Source organism: Pipistrellus kuhlii, unplaced genomic scaffold, assembly GCF_014108245.1.
Source record: "Pipistrellus kuhlii isolate mPipKuh1 unplaced genomic scaffold, mPipKuh1.p scaffold_m20_p_5, whole genome shotgun sequence".
Lineage (NCBI taxonomy): Eukaryota > Metazoa > Chordata > Mammalia > Chiroptera > Vespertilionidae > Pipistrellus > Pipistrellus kuhlii.
In genome coordinates, this window is record NW_023425551.1 from 4,953,117 (window position 1) to 4,968,552 (window position 15,436).

Sequence of the window (15,436 nt, forward strand, 5' to 3'; positions counted from 1 at the left end):
ACATCTCTGCACCTGCCGAGGACTCCGTTTGCTGGGCCTATGCGAAGGTGACCATCCTGGTGTTTTTTGCAGCACACGGCAAGAGTTCTCAAGTAGCAGTCTTCTGAGGTATTTATACCCCAAGGGCATCAAAGACTCCAAGGAGCACATGGGCTTGGATAGTGCAGTAACTGCTTTCTAGATCAAGTTCCACATAAGCACCTCCATAAAACTGCTGTGCCCATGCACACACCTGCAATCAGTGTTCCCATCAAAACTGTACAGAAGGCATCTCTCACCCAGCTTGAATCGGAGTTCGGTGTCCACTATATTTAAGAACCTTTAGCTATATTTAACCTATGCGTTAAAACCTTTGGGAAGCCAAACAGGATAATTTGAAATACTGCTCAATGAAGCCTTCTTTAACTGAGACCATGATATCCCCACCTAGTAATGGGGAGTTTCCACCCTAGCCAGGTTCGATTCAGTGAACAGGGCATCAGCCTATGGACTGAAGGGTCCCAGCTTTGATTCAAGGGCATATACCTGGGTTGTGGCTCGATCCCCTGTAGGAGGTGTGCAGGAGGCAGCCAATCAATGATTCTCATCATTGATGTTGCTTTCCCTCTCCCTGAAATCAATGAAAAATGTTATTTTTAGTCCTGGCCAGTTTGGTTCAGTGGATAGTGTGTTGACCTGCGGACTGAAAGGTCCTGGGCTCAGTTCTGGTCAGGGGCACGTGCTCAGGTTGTGGGCTTGATCCCCAATGGGGGACATGCAGGAGGCAGCTGATCGGTGATTCTCATCATTGATGTTTCTCTCCCTCAAATCAACAAAAATTTATTTTTTTTAAAAAAATTTTTTCTTAAAAGGGAAGTTTCCAATAAAATCTTACCCCAATATCAACGAGCAATTTGCTATATGGTTCAAGTGTGCATTCATTATTAAAAAACATGAACATGTGATACCTTATGGTCATGGCAAATTAAAATCTAACATTTCAACTTATACACAAATATGTTGCAAAGAAATTAAGATAAACAATAAGGCCTTCAAGCATAAGAATTTATTGTATTAGGGTAATGTTTTGTGATGGAAATTTAACAAATACAGATTTTCCAGTGAGAAAAAGAATCAATGTTAAATTTGAATCATTTACTTATGTTTAATTGGATCATGGTAGACATCAATTCATGGTAATACATTCCACTGCATACATTAGATATAATAGCTTTTTGTAATTGATTTTTAGAAACATCAATCGGTTGCCTCTCACGCACCCTCAACTGGGAATTGAAACCTGCAACCTACGTATGTGCCCAAAACTTGAACCCACCACCTTTTGGTGTATAGGATGACCATCCAATCAAGTGAGCCACACTGGGCCAGGATATAATAGCATGAACTAGGGCTGCAAGGCTGGGGCCCAATTGCTGCAGGCCACCCCGAGGGACCCCACCTGTGCACAAATTCGTGTACGGGGCCTCTATACTAATATAAGAATAATATGCTAATTAGACCAGACCTTCCAGAATTCCTTGCAGACAAAGCCATGATGGCAGGGCCAAGGCAAAGGTGGTTAGGGGTGATCAGGCCAGGAGGGGAGGGCAGTTGGGGGTGATCAGGCCAGCAGGGGGAGCAGTTGGGGGCAAGCAGGCCAGCAGGGGGGAGGGCAGTTAGGGGTGATCAGACCAGAAAGAGGAGCAGTTAAGGGTTATCAGACCAGAAAGGGAGGCAATTGGGGGTAAGCAGGCAGGCAAGTGGTTAGGAGCAAGCAGTCCCAATTGCAAGAGGGATGTCCCAACTGCCAGTTTAGGTCTGCAGCCAGACATCCCTCAAGGGCTCCTGGATTGGAAAGGGTAACAGTTAGGCTGAGAGGAGCCCCCGCCCAACTGCACAAATCTCATGCACCGGCTTATAGTGTGTGTGTATGTGTATAAAAGGCTAATATGCTAAGTGTCCCTCCCACCATCCAACTGGTTGCTATGATGTGCACTGACCACCAGGGGGCAAATGATCAATGCGGAAGCTGCCGAGCTGCAGTGACTTGGCAGCAGCGGTTCTCAGGTGACACACCCCGAAACCAAAAAGGAGGGAGTCCAATTCCTCACTCGGCCACGTGACTCCACTTTCTGCCTGGGTTCTGTTGTTGCTGGGCACTGATGGCCCCGAATCTGGTGTACTGCACACCTGCATTTGTTTCACACGCAGTATGACAACAACTCTGCAGAGTGCCCTCTCATACTCTGGGATCCCTCGGGATGTTAGAGAGCTGGTTTTGGCCTGATCACAGATCAGACCGAGGGACCCCGCTCACTCCACAGATGCTGGGGAGGGACCATGGGAGGTTGGCTCCAGGGTGTGTCTGGCCCTTCTTGCCCAGTCCTGCCCTCCCTGAAACCTTCTAATTAGTTTCCTTTCAGTGTGCATGAAATTGTGCACCAGGCCTAGTCCTATGTAATAAAAGTGTAATACGCAAATCAACCGAACAGCAGAACGATTGGTCACTAATATGCACACTAACCATCAGGGGGCAGACGCTCAACACAGGAGCTGCCCCTGGTGGTCAGTGCGCTCCCACAGGGGGAGTGCGGCTGAGCGAGAAGCTGAGCTCATGGCAGGCAAGCGCAGTGGCGGTGGGGGACCTCTCCCGCCTCCGCTGCAGGTGGGCAGTAAGGAGAAGGGGTCCTGAACTGCAAGAGCCCGACGGCAAGAGGGATATCTGACGACCAGCTTAGGCCCATTCTCCCTTCTACCCCCCCACCTCCTGAGAGGTCCCAGACTGTGGGAGGCACTGGCCAAGCCGAGAGACCCCCTTCTCCCTGCCACTAGTGCACAAATCTTATGCGCCAGGCATCTAGTTTAAATATAAATATTTCCACTGCTTAGAAGGCTTTTAAACTACACATTTTACACATACCACATAGCGGCCAGCAGGCATTCTGGGGTGCCTAGATTACTGCAGCAGTCAAAGGCAGAAATGTTTCTAGATACAAAAATCAATAGTTTTAGGATTATTATGTTTTAACGAAATAATAACATCCTCCTATTTTTAATTACTGACCCTTCTTTCTACTACTTAGACCAATTTTTCCGAAGTCCAGACCATTTCTTCAGCAAATAGCTGGGTGTCCAGGATTACAGATTCCTGTGTTCTACAATTTGAGCCTGAGGCCGCAGTTATCAACCTGTTTTTTACAACTCTCCAAGAGGTTCTTAGGCTTACTAAACTGAGAACCACTAACTTAGAGTCTATTAACAGGTTTATACAGTTTATACAGATATTGTCATTCGTTAGCACCCTCTTTCTCCACTTAATGTACTAAGTACTAAATCTCAGGGACTCAATCCTTTCCACAACCAACCTTCTCAAACTCCCATCTCCCTGCCTTTACACACTGTGTGTCACTGTGCTGGGAGGGGATGAGAATAAGAGGAGGAATATTTTGAGTACCTCCAGTCTAAATCTATTTAGTTGCAATTCTGGGAGTTCTGAATTGGCCGTTTTTAAAGAGATTTAAAGTCTCTTCCAAATTCCCTTTTTTCAGAGATTTCCTCACAGAGGGTTAACAAAACACTATTTTTAAATGCTGCATTTAGATTAGATTTACTGGTATAACCAGTGCTTTAGAGCAGAATGGGATCTGTCAAGAGTCCTGGTCGTTAAGAGAAACTGGAAAGGTATTTAAGAAAAAGCAGCCATTTCCAATCTTATATTAAAAGTGTAAGGTAATTTACTGCATCCCCATCTATTACTCAGAAAAGCATAATGGATTAAAAAAAAAAAATCAAGGCAGGCCTTAGAAAATTGATCCTAGCTTCACTCACACTACCAATGTCGGGGTCTCTCCAGCTCCTTGTACCATTAAGCCAAAACTAGTCTTAAAACAAATCCTTCTAGCTCGTTTCCATGAAAATTTCACAGCAGATAGTATAGTTGTCTTTACACTCAAACCCTGATATCTTTAAGTTATAACATCTTTTAGGTCCTGTAAATGTGCTAATTGCTATGGTTACAACAGTAGTACAATCTCGTGGTCAGTATAGACAGCATCTGAAGCTAACAATAAGTAGTTTCAATTCTTTTAATAAGTACAGGTGATCCTCGAACAACATAACTTTAAACCACGCAACCCATCTATAAGCTGATTTTTTCCCAATACATACAGTTGGCCCTTCGTATCCACAGACTTCACATCAACTAAAGAAGCCAGCCATCTCCAGATGCAACCACCCATGGATTGAAAACAGTATTTCACATTCCCAAGAGCAGTTGATCAACTGGGTATTCTCAACCATGGATCAAAACACTATTTTCGATAGGCTGAATCCACAGACTTGAAGGGCCGAATGTAGAGTTAAAAGATGAAAGTATTGTATAACTACTATCATGTAAAAGTTTGCAAACTGGAAGACTAGAGAATAGTTATACCCTATAACTTCTTTAGAAAAGATTTCTTAAAAATCAGCCAATTTTCTCATCTTTATTAGCATAGATTATTCATGACAAAAGTCAGATAAAAACTCTTTTCCTCTACAATAAATGAGCCCACTTTCTCTCTTCTAAGATTGAAGAGAGAATGAGACTAGATGCCCTTAGAGAAAAAATGAATTAAACACGATAATTACTTAAAGACTGACATTTTAGCAAAGCTTTCAGTTCAATCCTAATTCATCCATAAACAAGAAAAATATAGAACTGTTGGTTATTTAAAATGCCAAATTCTTTGATACTTCTCCCTTTAAGACACGAAGCTTAATACTGCTCCAATGGCCATAGGCTGACCTTAGTGACTTGCTTTTAACTAACAGCATGTGGCAGTGATGGTGCGGCTTCCTCCTTGGCTTTCTTGTCTTTCTCTGGGGGAAGCCAAGCACCACCACAGTGTGAGGACACTACACTCAAGGAGTCCAATGGGGAAATACTGAGACTTGACCATTAACCTGCTGGAGTGTGGGTCGCCTTAGAAGCAGATCCCCTGGTCCCGTCAACATGCTGACTGTAAGTAACCTCGTCAGAGACCCTGACACAGAACCATCTAACTAAGCTGCTCCCAGATTCCTGATTCATAGAAACTGTATGAGATAAACAAGTGATCTTCAAACTCTGCACCCTGATCCATTTGTGATTGATGAAATCAATTTAAGGCACCACAATCAGCTTTAAAAAAAATAAACGAACTAGTTAGAAAAGATAGCTGAGTTTATAACTGGTAACAAGTACTAGTTCCTGAAAATTATTTCAATTTTATATATTTGTGTACTTTTAACAAAGCATATGTCTTAGAATCACAACTGAAAGTTTGAAACCCACAAGCCTACACTTAGGTTTAAGACAAAATGTTCCCTAAAGTGTAGGAACTATTGAGTAAATATGGTCTCAACAACCAATTATAAAATGAGCATTTCCTATAACTTCATAACCAAACCAATAAAATAAGACTCTCAAAATACATATTTTCTGACATAGGTTAAGCTTGATATAAAACATGAAAGGCACTGTCCAAACCTAAGAGGTTACCCATAAAACTATGTAGTGAAAAGGCTGCTCTGGGAGACACCCACAAAGATTAGTATATTACTTTAATAAACAATGTTAAAGGAAATTCCATCTTCAACCTGAGCGCACACACAAACTTCCGGGAAAAACAAGTGCAATATTACTAACTTGCTTTCTGCCCACAGTCCAAGACTCACGGGTTCTATCTTCTTCAGGGCATAGCAAGCGCCCATTTTTCTCATGTACCCAGCATAACATGTCAAAACTTTCAGCACTACAAGAGTTTGAGAGTATTTGTGTATAGCAACTTTTGATGAATCCACTCAGATCATTTATTTGCTTGCACTGTGATTTTCTTGGGAAATGTGTAGAACTATTTTTTAACTCCTAATCTGCCAAATGGATTTCCCAAATGTAAAATCAGCACATAAACACTAAGCAGATAATTTAACTTATTTTTCTTATTACTTAATTCAGGTTATTTGTGGCTCTCCCACAACCAGACTAATAGCTTTCCCTGGACACTAGTCCTTGCAAAAACTAAGTTTTCTCCCCAACCTTTGCATATGCATCCATTTAAATATTTCTACTGCAAGTTGTAGAAAGCAGATATAAACTGTATAGCATCCCTTATAATGCTATGACTTGATGGTGACTAAAAAGCAAACTAATTAGCATACTTGACAAAATGTAAGAATGCATGCCTATCCCTTGAGAGAACTAGCAGCCAAACAACTGACCATTTATAAATGCAAGAATTTCTGCTCTAGCCCAGCAGGCGTGGCTCAGTGGCTGAGCATCGACCTATGAATTAGGTTCATGGTTCAATTCTCCGTCAGGGCACATGCCTAGGTTGTGGGCTCAATTCTGTGTGGGGTGTGCAGGAGGCAGCTGATCAATGATTCTCTCACCACTGATGTTTCTCTCTCCCTTCTGTTCTCTGAAATCAATAAAAATATTTTAAAAAGAATAGCAGCTCTTGAAGAAAAGTCTGCGCCAGTCCTTGACAGCACTTTCTCTAGGAATGAGATTGAGTTTCAGGAATAACCCATGGGTCTATTTTTATACAATTACATAAATGTAGTATTGAGAAACTATTCACTTCTTTTTAAGAATAAGCAGTTTTGCCCAGCAGGCATGGCTCCATGATTGAGCATGGACCTATGAACCAGGAAGTCACTGTCTGACTCCTGATCAGGGCACATGCCCAGGTTGCAGGCTTGAACTCCAGTGTGGGGTGTACTGGATGCAGCCCATCAGATCAATGATTCTCATCATTGATGTTTCTCCCTCTACCTTCTTCACTGAAATCAATAAAAATCTATTTTTTAGAAAAAAGCATAGTTTCTTTGACTCAACGCCAATTACTCTAAACACACAGGCAAGTTTCTACTTCAGGGCTTTCATCTATTGTAAAACTTTAGCATTAGTTAGTTTTGCCCACCTTTTTTTTTTTTTAACAGAGAGCCAGAAACATCAATCAGCCGCCTCCTGCACACCCTCCATCCACTACACCATCCTCCGGGGATGAGCCGACAACCAAGGTACTTTTGACCGGAATCAAATCTGGGACCCTTCAGTCCGAAGGCCGACACTCTATTTATCCACTGAGCCAAACCAGCTTCAGCAGTTTTGCCCACTATTTCTCTTTAGTTTCTCTTAAAACAGTTCACTCTCCATGTAAGCACTCCATCACAAACTTGCAAGTTCAGAGTCAAGGTGTAAGAACCCAACAATCTTTAACTATTACTTTCTACCAATCAAAATCACTTTAGTTTCCTAATAAGATGAAACAGATCTCAACTGGGGAGCCAATCCAAGAAACAGGCATGTCAGTCTGAGGGCCAACTTTGATGTTTTAGTGATAGTGCACTAGAAATTCTTATATCAGGGTCAGAATTTGGTTTTGTAGGCAGAATTTAACAACTCAACAAGTCATTTATCTAGCTGATCAAAGAACAAGAGCCGTTCAGACAGGTGTGCACTAAATCTATTACCCACTTTTGGACCACTACCGTCATCAGCTGCCTATTCTGTCTTCACAGAAGGAAGCAGCCATCAGCAGCACGGTATAACTAACTGGGTCACTAAATCAAACGCAGTTTTAGAAGGGACACTTCTGTATGTTAAATCAGCTGTCTCAAGATATAGTAAGCTTGCCTTCAATATTTGTGAACTAAGTGCCAGGGCACTGGGCTATGTAAACCAATGCGAGATCGGTTTGGCTCAATGGATAGAGCGTCGGCTTGGGGATTGAAGGGTCCGGGGTTCGATTCCGGTCAAGGTCATGTACCTTGGTTGCAGGCATATCCCCAGGAGGGGGTGTGCAAGAGGCAGCTGATCGATGACTCTCTCTCATCGATGTTTCTAACTCTCTATCTCTCTCCCTTCCTCTCTACAAAAATCAATAAAATATATATATAAATATATATATTTTAAATGGGTTGGACAACAAATCAACGACCAAAATAGCATGCTTTAAAAACCAAAGAATCCTGAAAACTGTTGCCTCCATTCCCCTAAACATCAAGCAGCATTCATCTTTAAGACTTCAAAATACTATACACGTAATTAAATGCAGTCCTCAAAGGACTACATGGTGCTTCCAAAGATATAAAAACTCTAGCAAAATGGCAACAACACAACGGAGAACTTTAAAATGTTAAGAATGACTAGCAAGTCCCTTTGCCTGCCCTCTTGCATCTCAGGACCTTTACAGAATGGCCAGCTCTGGAATCCACTCTCAACAGCTCCCCAGAAACCAAACAGGAGAGTGAACCGTTCATAAGTAACAAGCTTTGCAGGCTGATACTTTTGGGCCAACAGCTTCAAAAAAAAGCCAAAACACAATGACTGAAATAAACAAGTTAAATCCTGGCAAACTCCTTAGATGACACCCAGCTAACATCAGTCCGTTAGCACCTCTGCCTCCACCTGCGGCACCAACTGGCATTTCTCCCCCAGGAGGACTTTTCCATTACCCCTGCGGATCAAGGGCGTCTCTGTGGTCCTCGAGTCCACTCCGCCTCATCCTAAAGACAAGACTTAGGTCAGCAAGGGAGGGGCGGGCCGAGAGATGTCACGCACGGGGAGCCTGCCTGCAGGGGGTCCGACCCGCAGCTCTCCATCATCCCTGGCCCAGAGCATCCCTCCCGGGCCCTCCTACCTAAGCCCTGCATGTGGGCCTGGGCCGGTGACTCCGGCCTCCGGCCCCGCGGCGCGGGGAGAAGTTTCCTGCCTCGGCTGCACATGGTCTGCAGAAGTTTGGCCGGAGCGGCGCGGCGCGGGCGCTGCAGGCTGCAGGCGGCGGCGGCGGCCGGGCTGCAGGAGGCGGAGGCGGAGGCGGGCGAGGGGGAGGGCGGCGGCGGAGGGGGGCGGCGGGGGCTCTTGCCGCCACAGCGCTCGCCGCCTCCCCCCCGGCGGGAGCCGCTCGCAGCCTCTGCACTAGTCGCTCCGCTCCTCGGTCATGTGACCTTAACGTAACCGGACAGGAAAAGCCCCGCCGCCGCCGCCGCCGCCGCCGGAGACACCGACCGCGGCGGCAGCAGCAGCAGCAGCGAGCGGCGGCGGCGGCGGGCAGGGCACGGCCAGGCCGCCCGCGGTGCCCCCTCCACACCCCGCGCCGCAGCGCCCCGGCGGCAGGTAAGCGCGCACCGCCTCCCTCCGGGGCCGGCGCCCACGTGCCGCCCCGGCCCGGGCTCCGGGCAGGCGGAGGGGCGGGGGCGGGAGGGGGCACCGGGCTCGCAAACGGTTCCGGCGGAGACGGTGGCAACAAAGGCGGCGAATGCCCCCGGCCCGGCTCCGGGCGAAGGCAGGCGGAGGGCGCGGGTCCCCCGGGAGCGCGGCAGTGGGAAGGGCGGGCAGGGGCGCCCCGGGGGCGGCGGCGGCGGCCGCGCCTGGCGCCGGGCTCTGGCCGCCTGACAAAACCATCCCCCGGAGCCAGGCGGCGGCGAGTCGGCGGCGGCAGCTCCATCCGGGGCTTTGCGGGAGGGGGAGGGGACGGAAGCCGAGAGGGCGGGCGGCGGATCGGAGGGAGGAGGAGGGAGGGAGGGAGGGAGAAAGAGGAGGGGGCGATTCGCGTTCCGTTCCCCATCGCCGGTCCCTCCCTTCCCGCCGCCACCGCGAAGTGCGTCCTGGCGGCGGCGGGCGGCGGCCGGTGAGCGTCCCGCCCCGGAGCTCCGAGAGGCTGGCCTGTCAGGTGCGTAAATCCCGCCGCCGCCGCCTCCTGCCGCCGCCGCCGCCGCTGCTGCTTCGGCGGCCAGGCCGCGAGCTGCGGAAGTGGGCTTGGGGGAGGGGAGCGGGAGAGGGAGGGGGGAGGGGAGGGATCCGGTCCGACCGGAGCAGGCCCGGCCTCTCTGGCGCTTCTCCCAGCTGCAGCGGCTCCTACAGCTGCTGCCGCTACCGCCGCGGCTCCGCCTCCCGGCCGCGGGCGGGGGCGCGCACGCGCGCTTCCGGCCTCCTGGGTCTCGCGCTGTCTCCGGCTCTCGCGCGCGCTCCTCCAGCTCCCAGTCCGGCCGCCGCCCGCCCGCCCCCGGCGCCGGGGCCGCTGCGCCGGCCGGGGCGTCGCGCACGGCGTCGGCGTCGGCGTCGGCTTTGTGTTAAACGCCGCGGGACTTGGGGGAGCGCGCGCGCACGCACGCGGGGCCGCGCAGCCCGAGTGCGTCGCCCCGCCCCGCCCCGCCCCGCCCCGCCCCGCCCCTCTCTCCCCTCCCCTCCCCGTCCCCGGAGGCTGGGGCGGGCCGAGCTGCCCGGCGCCCGCACCTCCCGGCCTCCTCGGGTCTGGGCGGCCCCGCCCCCTGGGGCGGGCGGAGCCGGCGCGGCGGGGCGGCCGTTGCCCCGGTCTCCCGCGGGCCGGGGAGGCGGAGGCCCTCCCGGGCGCCGCCTGGGGCGCCGCTGCGGCCCCGAAGGCGGGTGTGGGCGCGCCGAGCGGGAGGCTCGGGCTTCCGGCCCGCGGGCGATGAGCGCCCCGATGGGGCCCGGGGCTGCGCTGCGGTTTCTGGCTGCTCTGCCTCGCGGCGCGGGTGCGGCGGGTGCGAGCTCCGGGCCAGCACAGCCTCACCCCAAAGCCCGGGCTCCGAAAAAGGCGGGGAGGTCGGGGTGCTGAGGCCGCTCCCCAGCCCCGACTGGCCTCTGTGTAGTGAACTCCCCCAAACCAAACCATTAACGTTCACACCAGGCTGCAGAGAGAACTGGGAGCACAGAAAATGCTTAGGGAGCAGGGTTTTATCGCTCCGAGCTGGTAGGGAAAGCAAGCAAGGATAGCGGAGCCAGCAAGAAGCGGGCGGAGTGGAAATACAGCTGTAGCTACGCCCTTTGCTGCAAAAACTTGGAACTAATCATGCCTTCGGGACACATCCCAGGCTCTTGGCTCCCCCCACCCATCCGCCACGTTCATTTGCTCCTCGTGAAGCCGGCTCCCTTAGTGTGTGAGTCCCGTTTGTATTCATTTCCATACATTATTGTCTTAGCGAAATAAAACCTTAAAAGGTCAGACTCCCTGGCTCACAGCACTCCCGGCTGCTCTGGGTTCCAGAATTCTGGCCACCCAGCCCCTTCTAGGGCAGACCATCTATGTGGACCCCCAACCCAGCTCAGGACCATAGCACCAGTGTTTTAATCCGAGAGGCCTGACACTTCTATAGAAAATCAGAATTAGAATTAGGACATTTTAAATCCTCATTTCTCTGACTTATTATAAGCCGGAAATAATTATTAAATTTTATTTTCCATTCTAAAGACCTTTGGTGTCTATCCAGGGTGTTTTGAAGTCATGACAAGGTAATTTTTAAGAAAGAAAGATTACAACGAATACATTCTTTTAACCTGGGTGTTTCTCACTTGAATGTGTGGTCTCACTTGAATGTGTGGTTTATATAAGGTTATCTTGTAGCCAAAGAATTGGCCTGATGTTGAAACCATCAAGAGATCTCCAAGTACTAAAAGTAGAATACCAGTGTTAAATTCCACCAATAGCCAACAGTGAAGAAGTCCTTAAAGAGTGGCTGATAAACCCCACTCCAGCTGCTTGCTGTGGAGTTTTAAAGTTACTCCTCTCTTCAAAGAAGATGCAAGTAGACAGGTGCTCCACAAACCTCCACCAAAATACTCCAGCAGCAGAGAAGAAACACTAGGCATGTTTTACCTCATAGACTAAAAATTTCCATACAGTAAGTTTTTTTTTTAAATATTTTTATTGATTTTTAACAGAGAGAAAGGGAGAGAGAGAGAGCTAGCGACGTCAATGAGAGAGAAACATCGACCAGCTGACTCCTGCACACCCCCTACTGGAGATGTGCCCGCAACCAAAGTACATGCCCCTGACCGGAATCGAACCTGGGACCTTTCAGTCCGCAGACTGACGCTCTACCACTGAGCCAAACCGGCTTTGGCTCTTTTTATTTTAAAAATTAATAAATTAAAACTTCACACTGTCTTCCAAATTCTAAACTTTCCTATATAATAAAAGGCTAATATGCAAATTGACTGAATAGCAGAACAACTGGCGGTTATGACGTGCACTGACCACCAGGGGGCAGATGCTCAATGTAGGAGCTATCCCCTAGTGGTCAGTTCGCTTCCATAAGGGGAACTCTGCTCAGCCAGAAGCTGGGCTCAGGGCTGGTGAGTGCAGTGCCCGCCTCCATGGCAGTGCTAAAGACCCTTCAGTGGACATCCCCCAAAGTGTCCTTAACTGCAAGAGGGTGCAGGCCGGGCTGGGGGGGGGGGGAGCCCCCTACATCCCCAGTGCATGAATGTCATGCACCAGGCCTCTAATGTACCTTGAGAACGAGAACACTGCATATGGGGATATGCTTTCCTGGCATGAGAATTACTGAAACAGTTAGGAAACTGAAAGAGTCATCTAAGGCTGGTATGTCACATTGGCTTGGATCAGCTTCTTCAGACCTGGAGCCTCTCCTGCCATCTCCTGTCTCTCATCTCCAGACCCAGTCATCTTTCCCTGAAGGAACTGGGAAACTGGGCAAATGGTGTGGCACCGAGCTGTCACAGTAAAGGAAGAAGTGCTGGTTGGCCGGAGACTGTACCATAAATTTCAGAATGCCCCTGGTGAACGGGCATTTAGCATTTTACCCGCTGCCTGACTGTCTTCAGGTTGCAAAATGGGGAAAAATAACCTCTGTTGAGAATTAACAACAAATCATACTCAACCAAAACAAATATCACAACAGTCAGCGGAGCACAGAGTAGATGCAGAACTCAGCTCTCTTCTAAAGAAATTAATAAAATTATGAGAAGATGCCACTTCACTAGTTTGTTGTTTTGGAAAATACAATATGTTTTTAATAGATGTGTTAGCATCCTGATACCAAAAAGTATGAGGATCCCTGCCCTCAAATACTAAAATAAATTACTCAAGACTTCATTCAAGTTTGAATGAAAACACGTTTGGTGCTTCTTTCTCTGGCATACACTGCTATTTCTATAGGTGACTATCTTTTCTTCAGATTGATTTTACTAGTCGTACAGCATTTTTAAAACGGCAGTCTCTGCTTTTGTGGGTTATTATAAGCAAATTAGATTAGGTTTTAAATTTTGCTGTGTGCTCATATGTAGATTTCCTTAAAGTTGATTATAGCATAATGTCTTTAGAGTTATCACTTTAATATCAAGTCTATTCACCATTAATCTCTGACTTGCTTCTCCTTGACACCTAAACTGTTCCTGAACTGGCCTCAGCTTATACTCAGAAATTAAAAACTAATTTTAGTGTTAACAAAATATAATTGAAAAGACAAATCTTTTCAAAATAAATTCTATTGGTTCATTTATGACCCTGCTTTTTAAATTACCATAGAAAAGAATTGACTCAAGAAATGTTAAATTACCATAGAAAAGAATTGACTCAAGAATTGAGTCAAGGTATATATATGTATATATATACCATTCTGTCACCACAACGAAGTAAGATACATTTCCTAGCTTTGAAATACAATTTTAAAATATATTAAAATTCAAATGACCAGGCCCGTTCAAGTTTACTTTATGGGCCTTCACGTATTAATTATTAATAATACTGAAAAAAGCAGTTTTTTCATCCTGGTAAGTGGTCTAAACCACTTGGAAGAATCAATCTTGCTTGTGGGAAGTGCTTTTCGGTTACTGATGCGTGCTGTGCATTACAACATTCATATATGCTTCGCTTAAAAAAGGTCAGGGGCTACAGAGGACCTTTGAGTGCCCTTGAAATGGGTAGTCTAAGTGGTATTTCATATCTTCAGAGAGCAATTGTCTTTAAAAAGTAAACCATCCATTCCAAAAGCTGTTTTGGCCTCTTCTCTCCTGACAGTGAAGGAGGAGCTTGAGTTGCCAGAATACAGTGTGATTACGCTTGTTCCATTCAGCCGCACCTCCAAAAACCGAGTAACTTAAGGATCAACCCACATGCGCTCCGGGATGGAAGCTGGAAGCTGGACATCTGGGGAGTACCGTTATCAGTGTGGGAAGCAGTGGAGATCAAAGCCACAGCTTTCAACAATGTAAACGGTCGTTTACATTTGGCTTTGGAAAGTGTTTTTTACTTATTTCAACATGACATCTTATAGTCTCTGAATTTACTTAAGGGGAAAACCACTTTGTACGTTTAAACATACATAAAGAGGCATTCTGTGAAAGCCCACCTTTAAGAATGCCTCCGCCCTGGTCAGTTGCTCGGTGGTTAGTGTCTGCCCAAGGACCAAAGGCTCTCTGGTTCAATTCCCGATCCCCGCCCGAACATGTGCGGGGGGGCAATCTATGTGTGTCTCTCACATCAATGTTTCTCTCCCCTTCCTTCCTCCCATCCACTCAGTCTTTAAAAAATAAAAAATCAATTGAAAAAATATCCTCAAGTGAGATTTTTTGTTTTTTTTTATTGACTTCAGAAAGGAAGAGAGAGGTAGAAAGATAGAAACATCAACGATGAGAGAGAATCATTGCTCAGCTGCCTCCTGCACACCCCCTACTGGAGATCAAGCCTGAAACTCAGGCATGTGCTTCTGACCAGAATTAAACCCAGGACCCTTCAGTCTGCAGGAAGATGCTCTTTCCACTGAGCCAACTGGCTAGGGCTCCTCTGCTGAGCATTTTTTTTAAAGAAGAAAAAAATTGCCTTCCTTAAACAAAAGAAGTATGCATAGTCTAAAAAAAAAAAAAAAAAAGGTCTCCTTTCTCCATCTCTAGTTCTCTGCTCACTATTCTGATTTACATTTTTTTAAAGTTCCATTAACAGTGTTAAATAGCTGGGGGCTTTATTAGCAGCCCTCCATAGCTAATATATTGATAAGAACTTTTAGGAATGATCTATAGCAAGGTAGTGTAGTGGGAAAAGCATGAAATATACACACAGAAGACCACGGTTCAATGAACTCGTGGGTTTTTTTGTTTTTGTTTTTTCAGTTTTTACTTTTCTGAACTCTCATGTGGTGATTTAAGGATGTGACTTCTGGAATCAGACTTATCTGGCTTCTCCCAAGACTCTCAGACACAAATCACTCCAGTGCTCCAGATCTTTATGGCGAACATGTAGATGTATGCACAGCTCCACTTGGGTGTCTGTCTGTAAAGCTTCTCAACCCCAACTTTCCACACCTCACTTCCTGATCCTCCCCACAAAATGGGGTTTTTGCCCAGGTTCCCTCTCCTGGCGGAGAGCCCCTCGATTTATCCAGTAAAACAGGTTAGAAACCGAGGAGTCACCTTGGACACCTACCCTGTTTCCCCGAAAATAAGACCGTGTCTTATATTAATTTTTGCTCCCAAAGATGCGCTAGGTCTTATTTTCAGGGGATGTCTTATTTTTCCATGAAGAAGAATACGGTACACATTTATTGTTAAATGAAAATAAAGGAAATTTATTACCTGTATCCGGTACGGTAGTACGGTAGTTGTCAACACAAACCAGACAACTGTGAATCCTACAGTATCAAGAATTTACTCATTTATTCAATGACAATCATG

General features: G+C 47.2%; 1 protein-coding gene across 4 annotated transcripts in view; it reads left to right on the plus strand.

The window, feature by feature from the left end:
• Positions 1–8,990: 8,990 nt before the first annotated feature.
• ZBTB2 (zinc finger and BTB domain containing 2) overlaps positions 8,991–15,436 on the plus strand; it is a 29,227-nt gene continuing 22,781 nt past the window's right edge. Inside the window, exon 1 of one of the 4 annotated variants that reach the window (XM_036415504.2) lies at positions 8,991–9,121. The gene's annotated coding sequence lies outside the window, so the exon portion shown is untranslated. Of the gene's footprint in view, positions 9,122–9,536; positions 9,678–15,436 lie in introns of those variants that run through there. The other 3 variants (XM_036415507.2, XM_036415505.1, XM_036415508.1) reach the window with 3 other exon arrangements.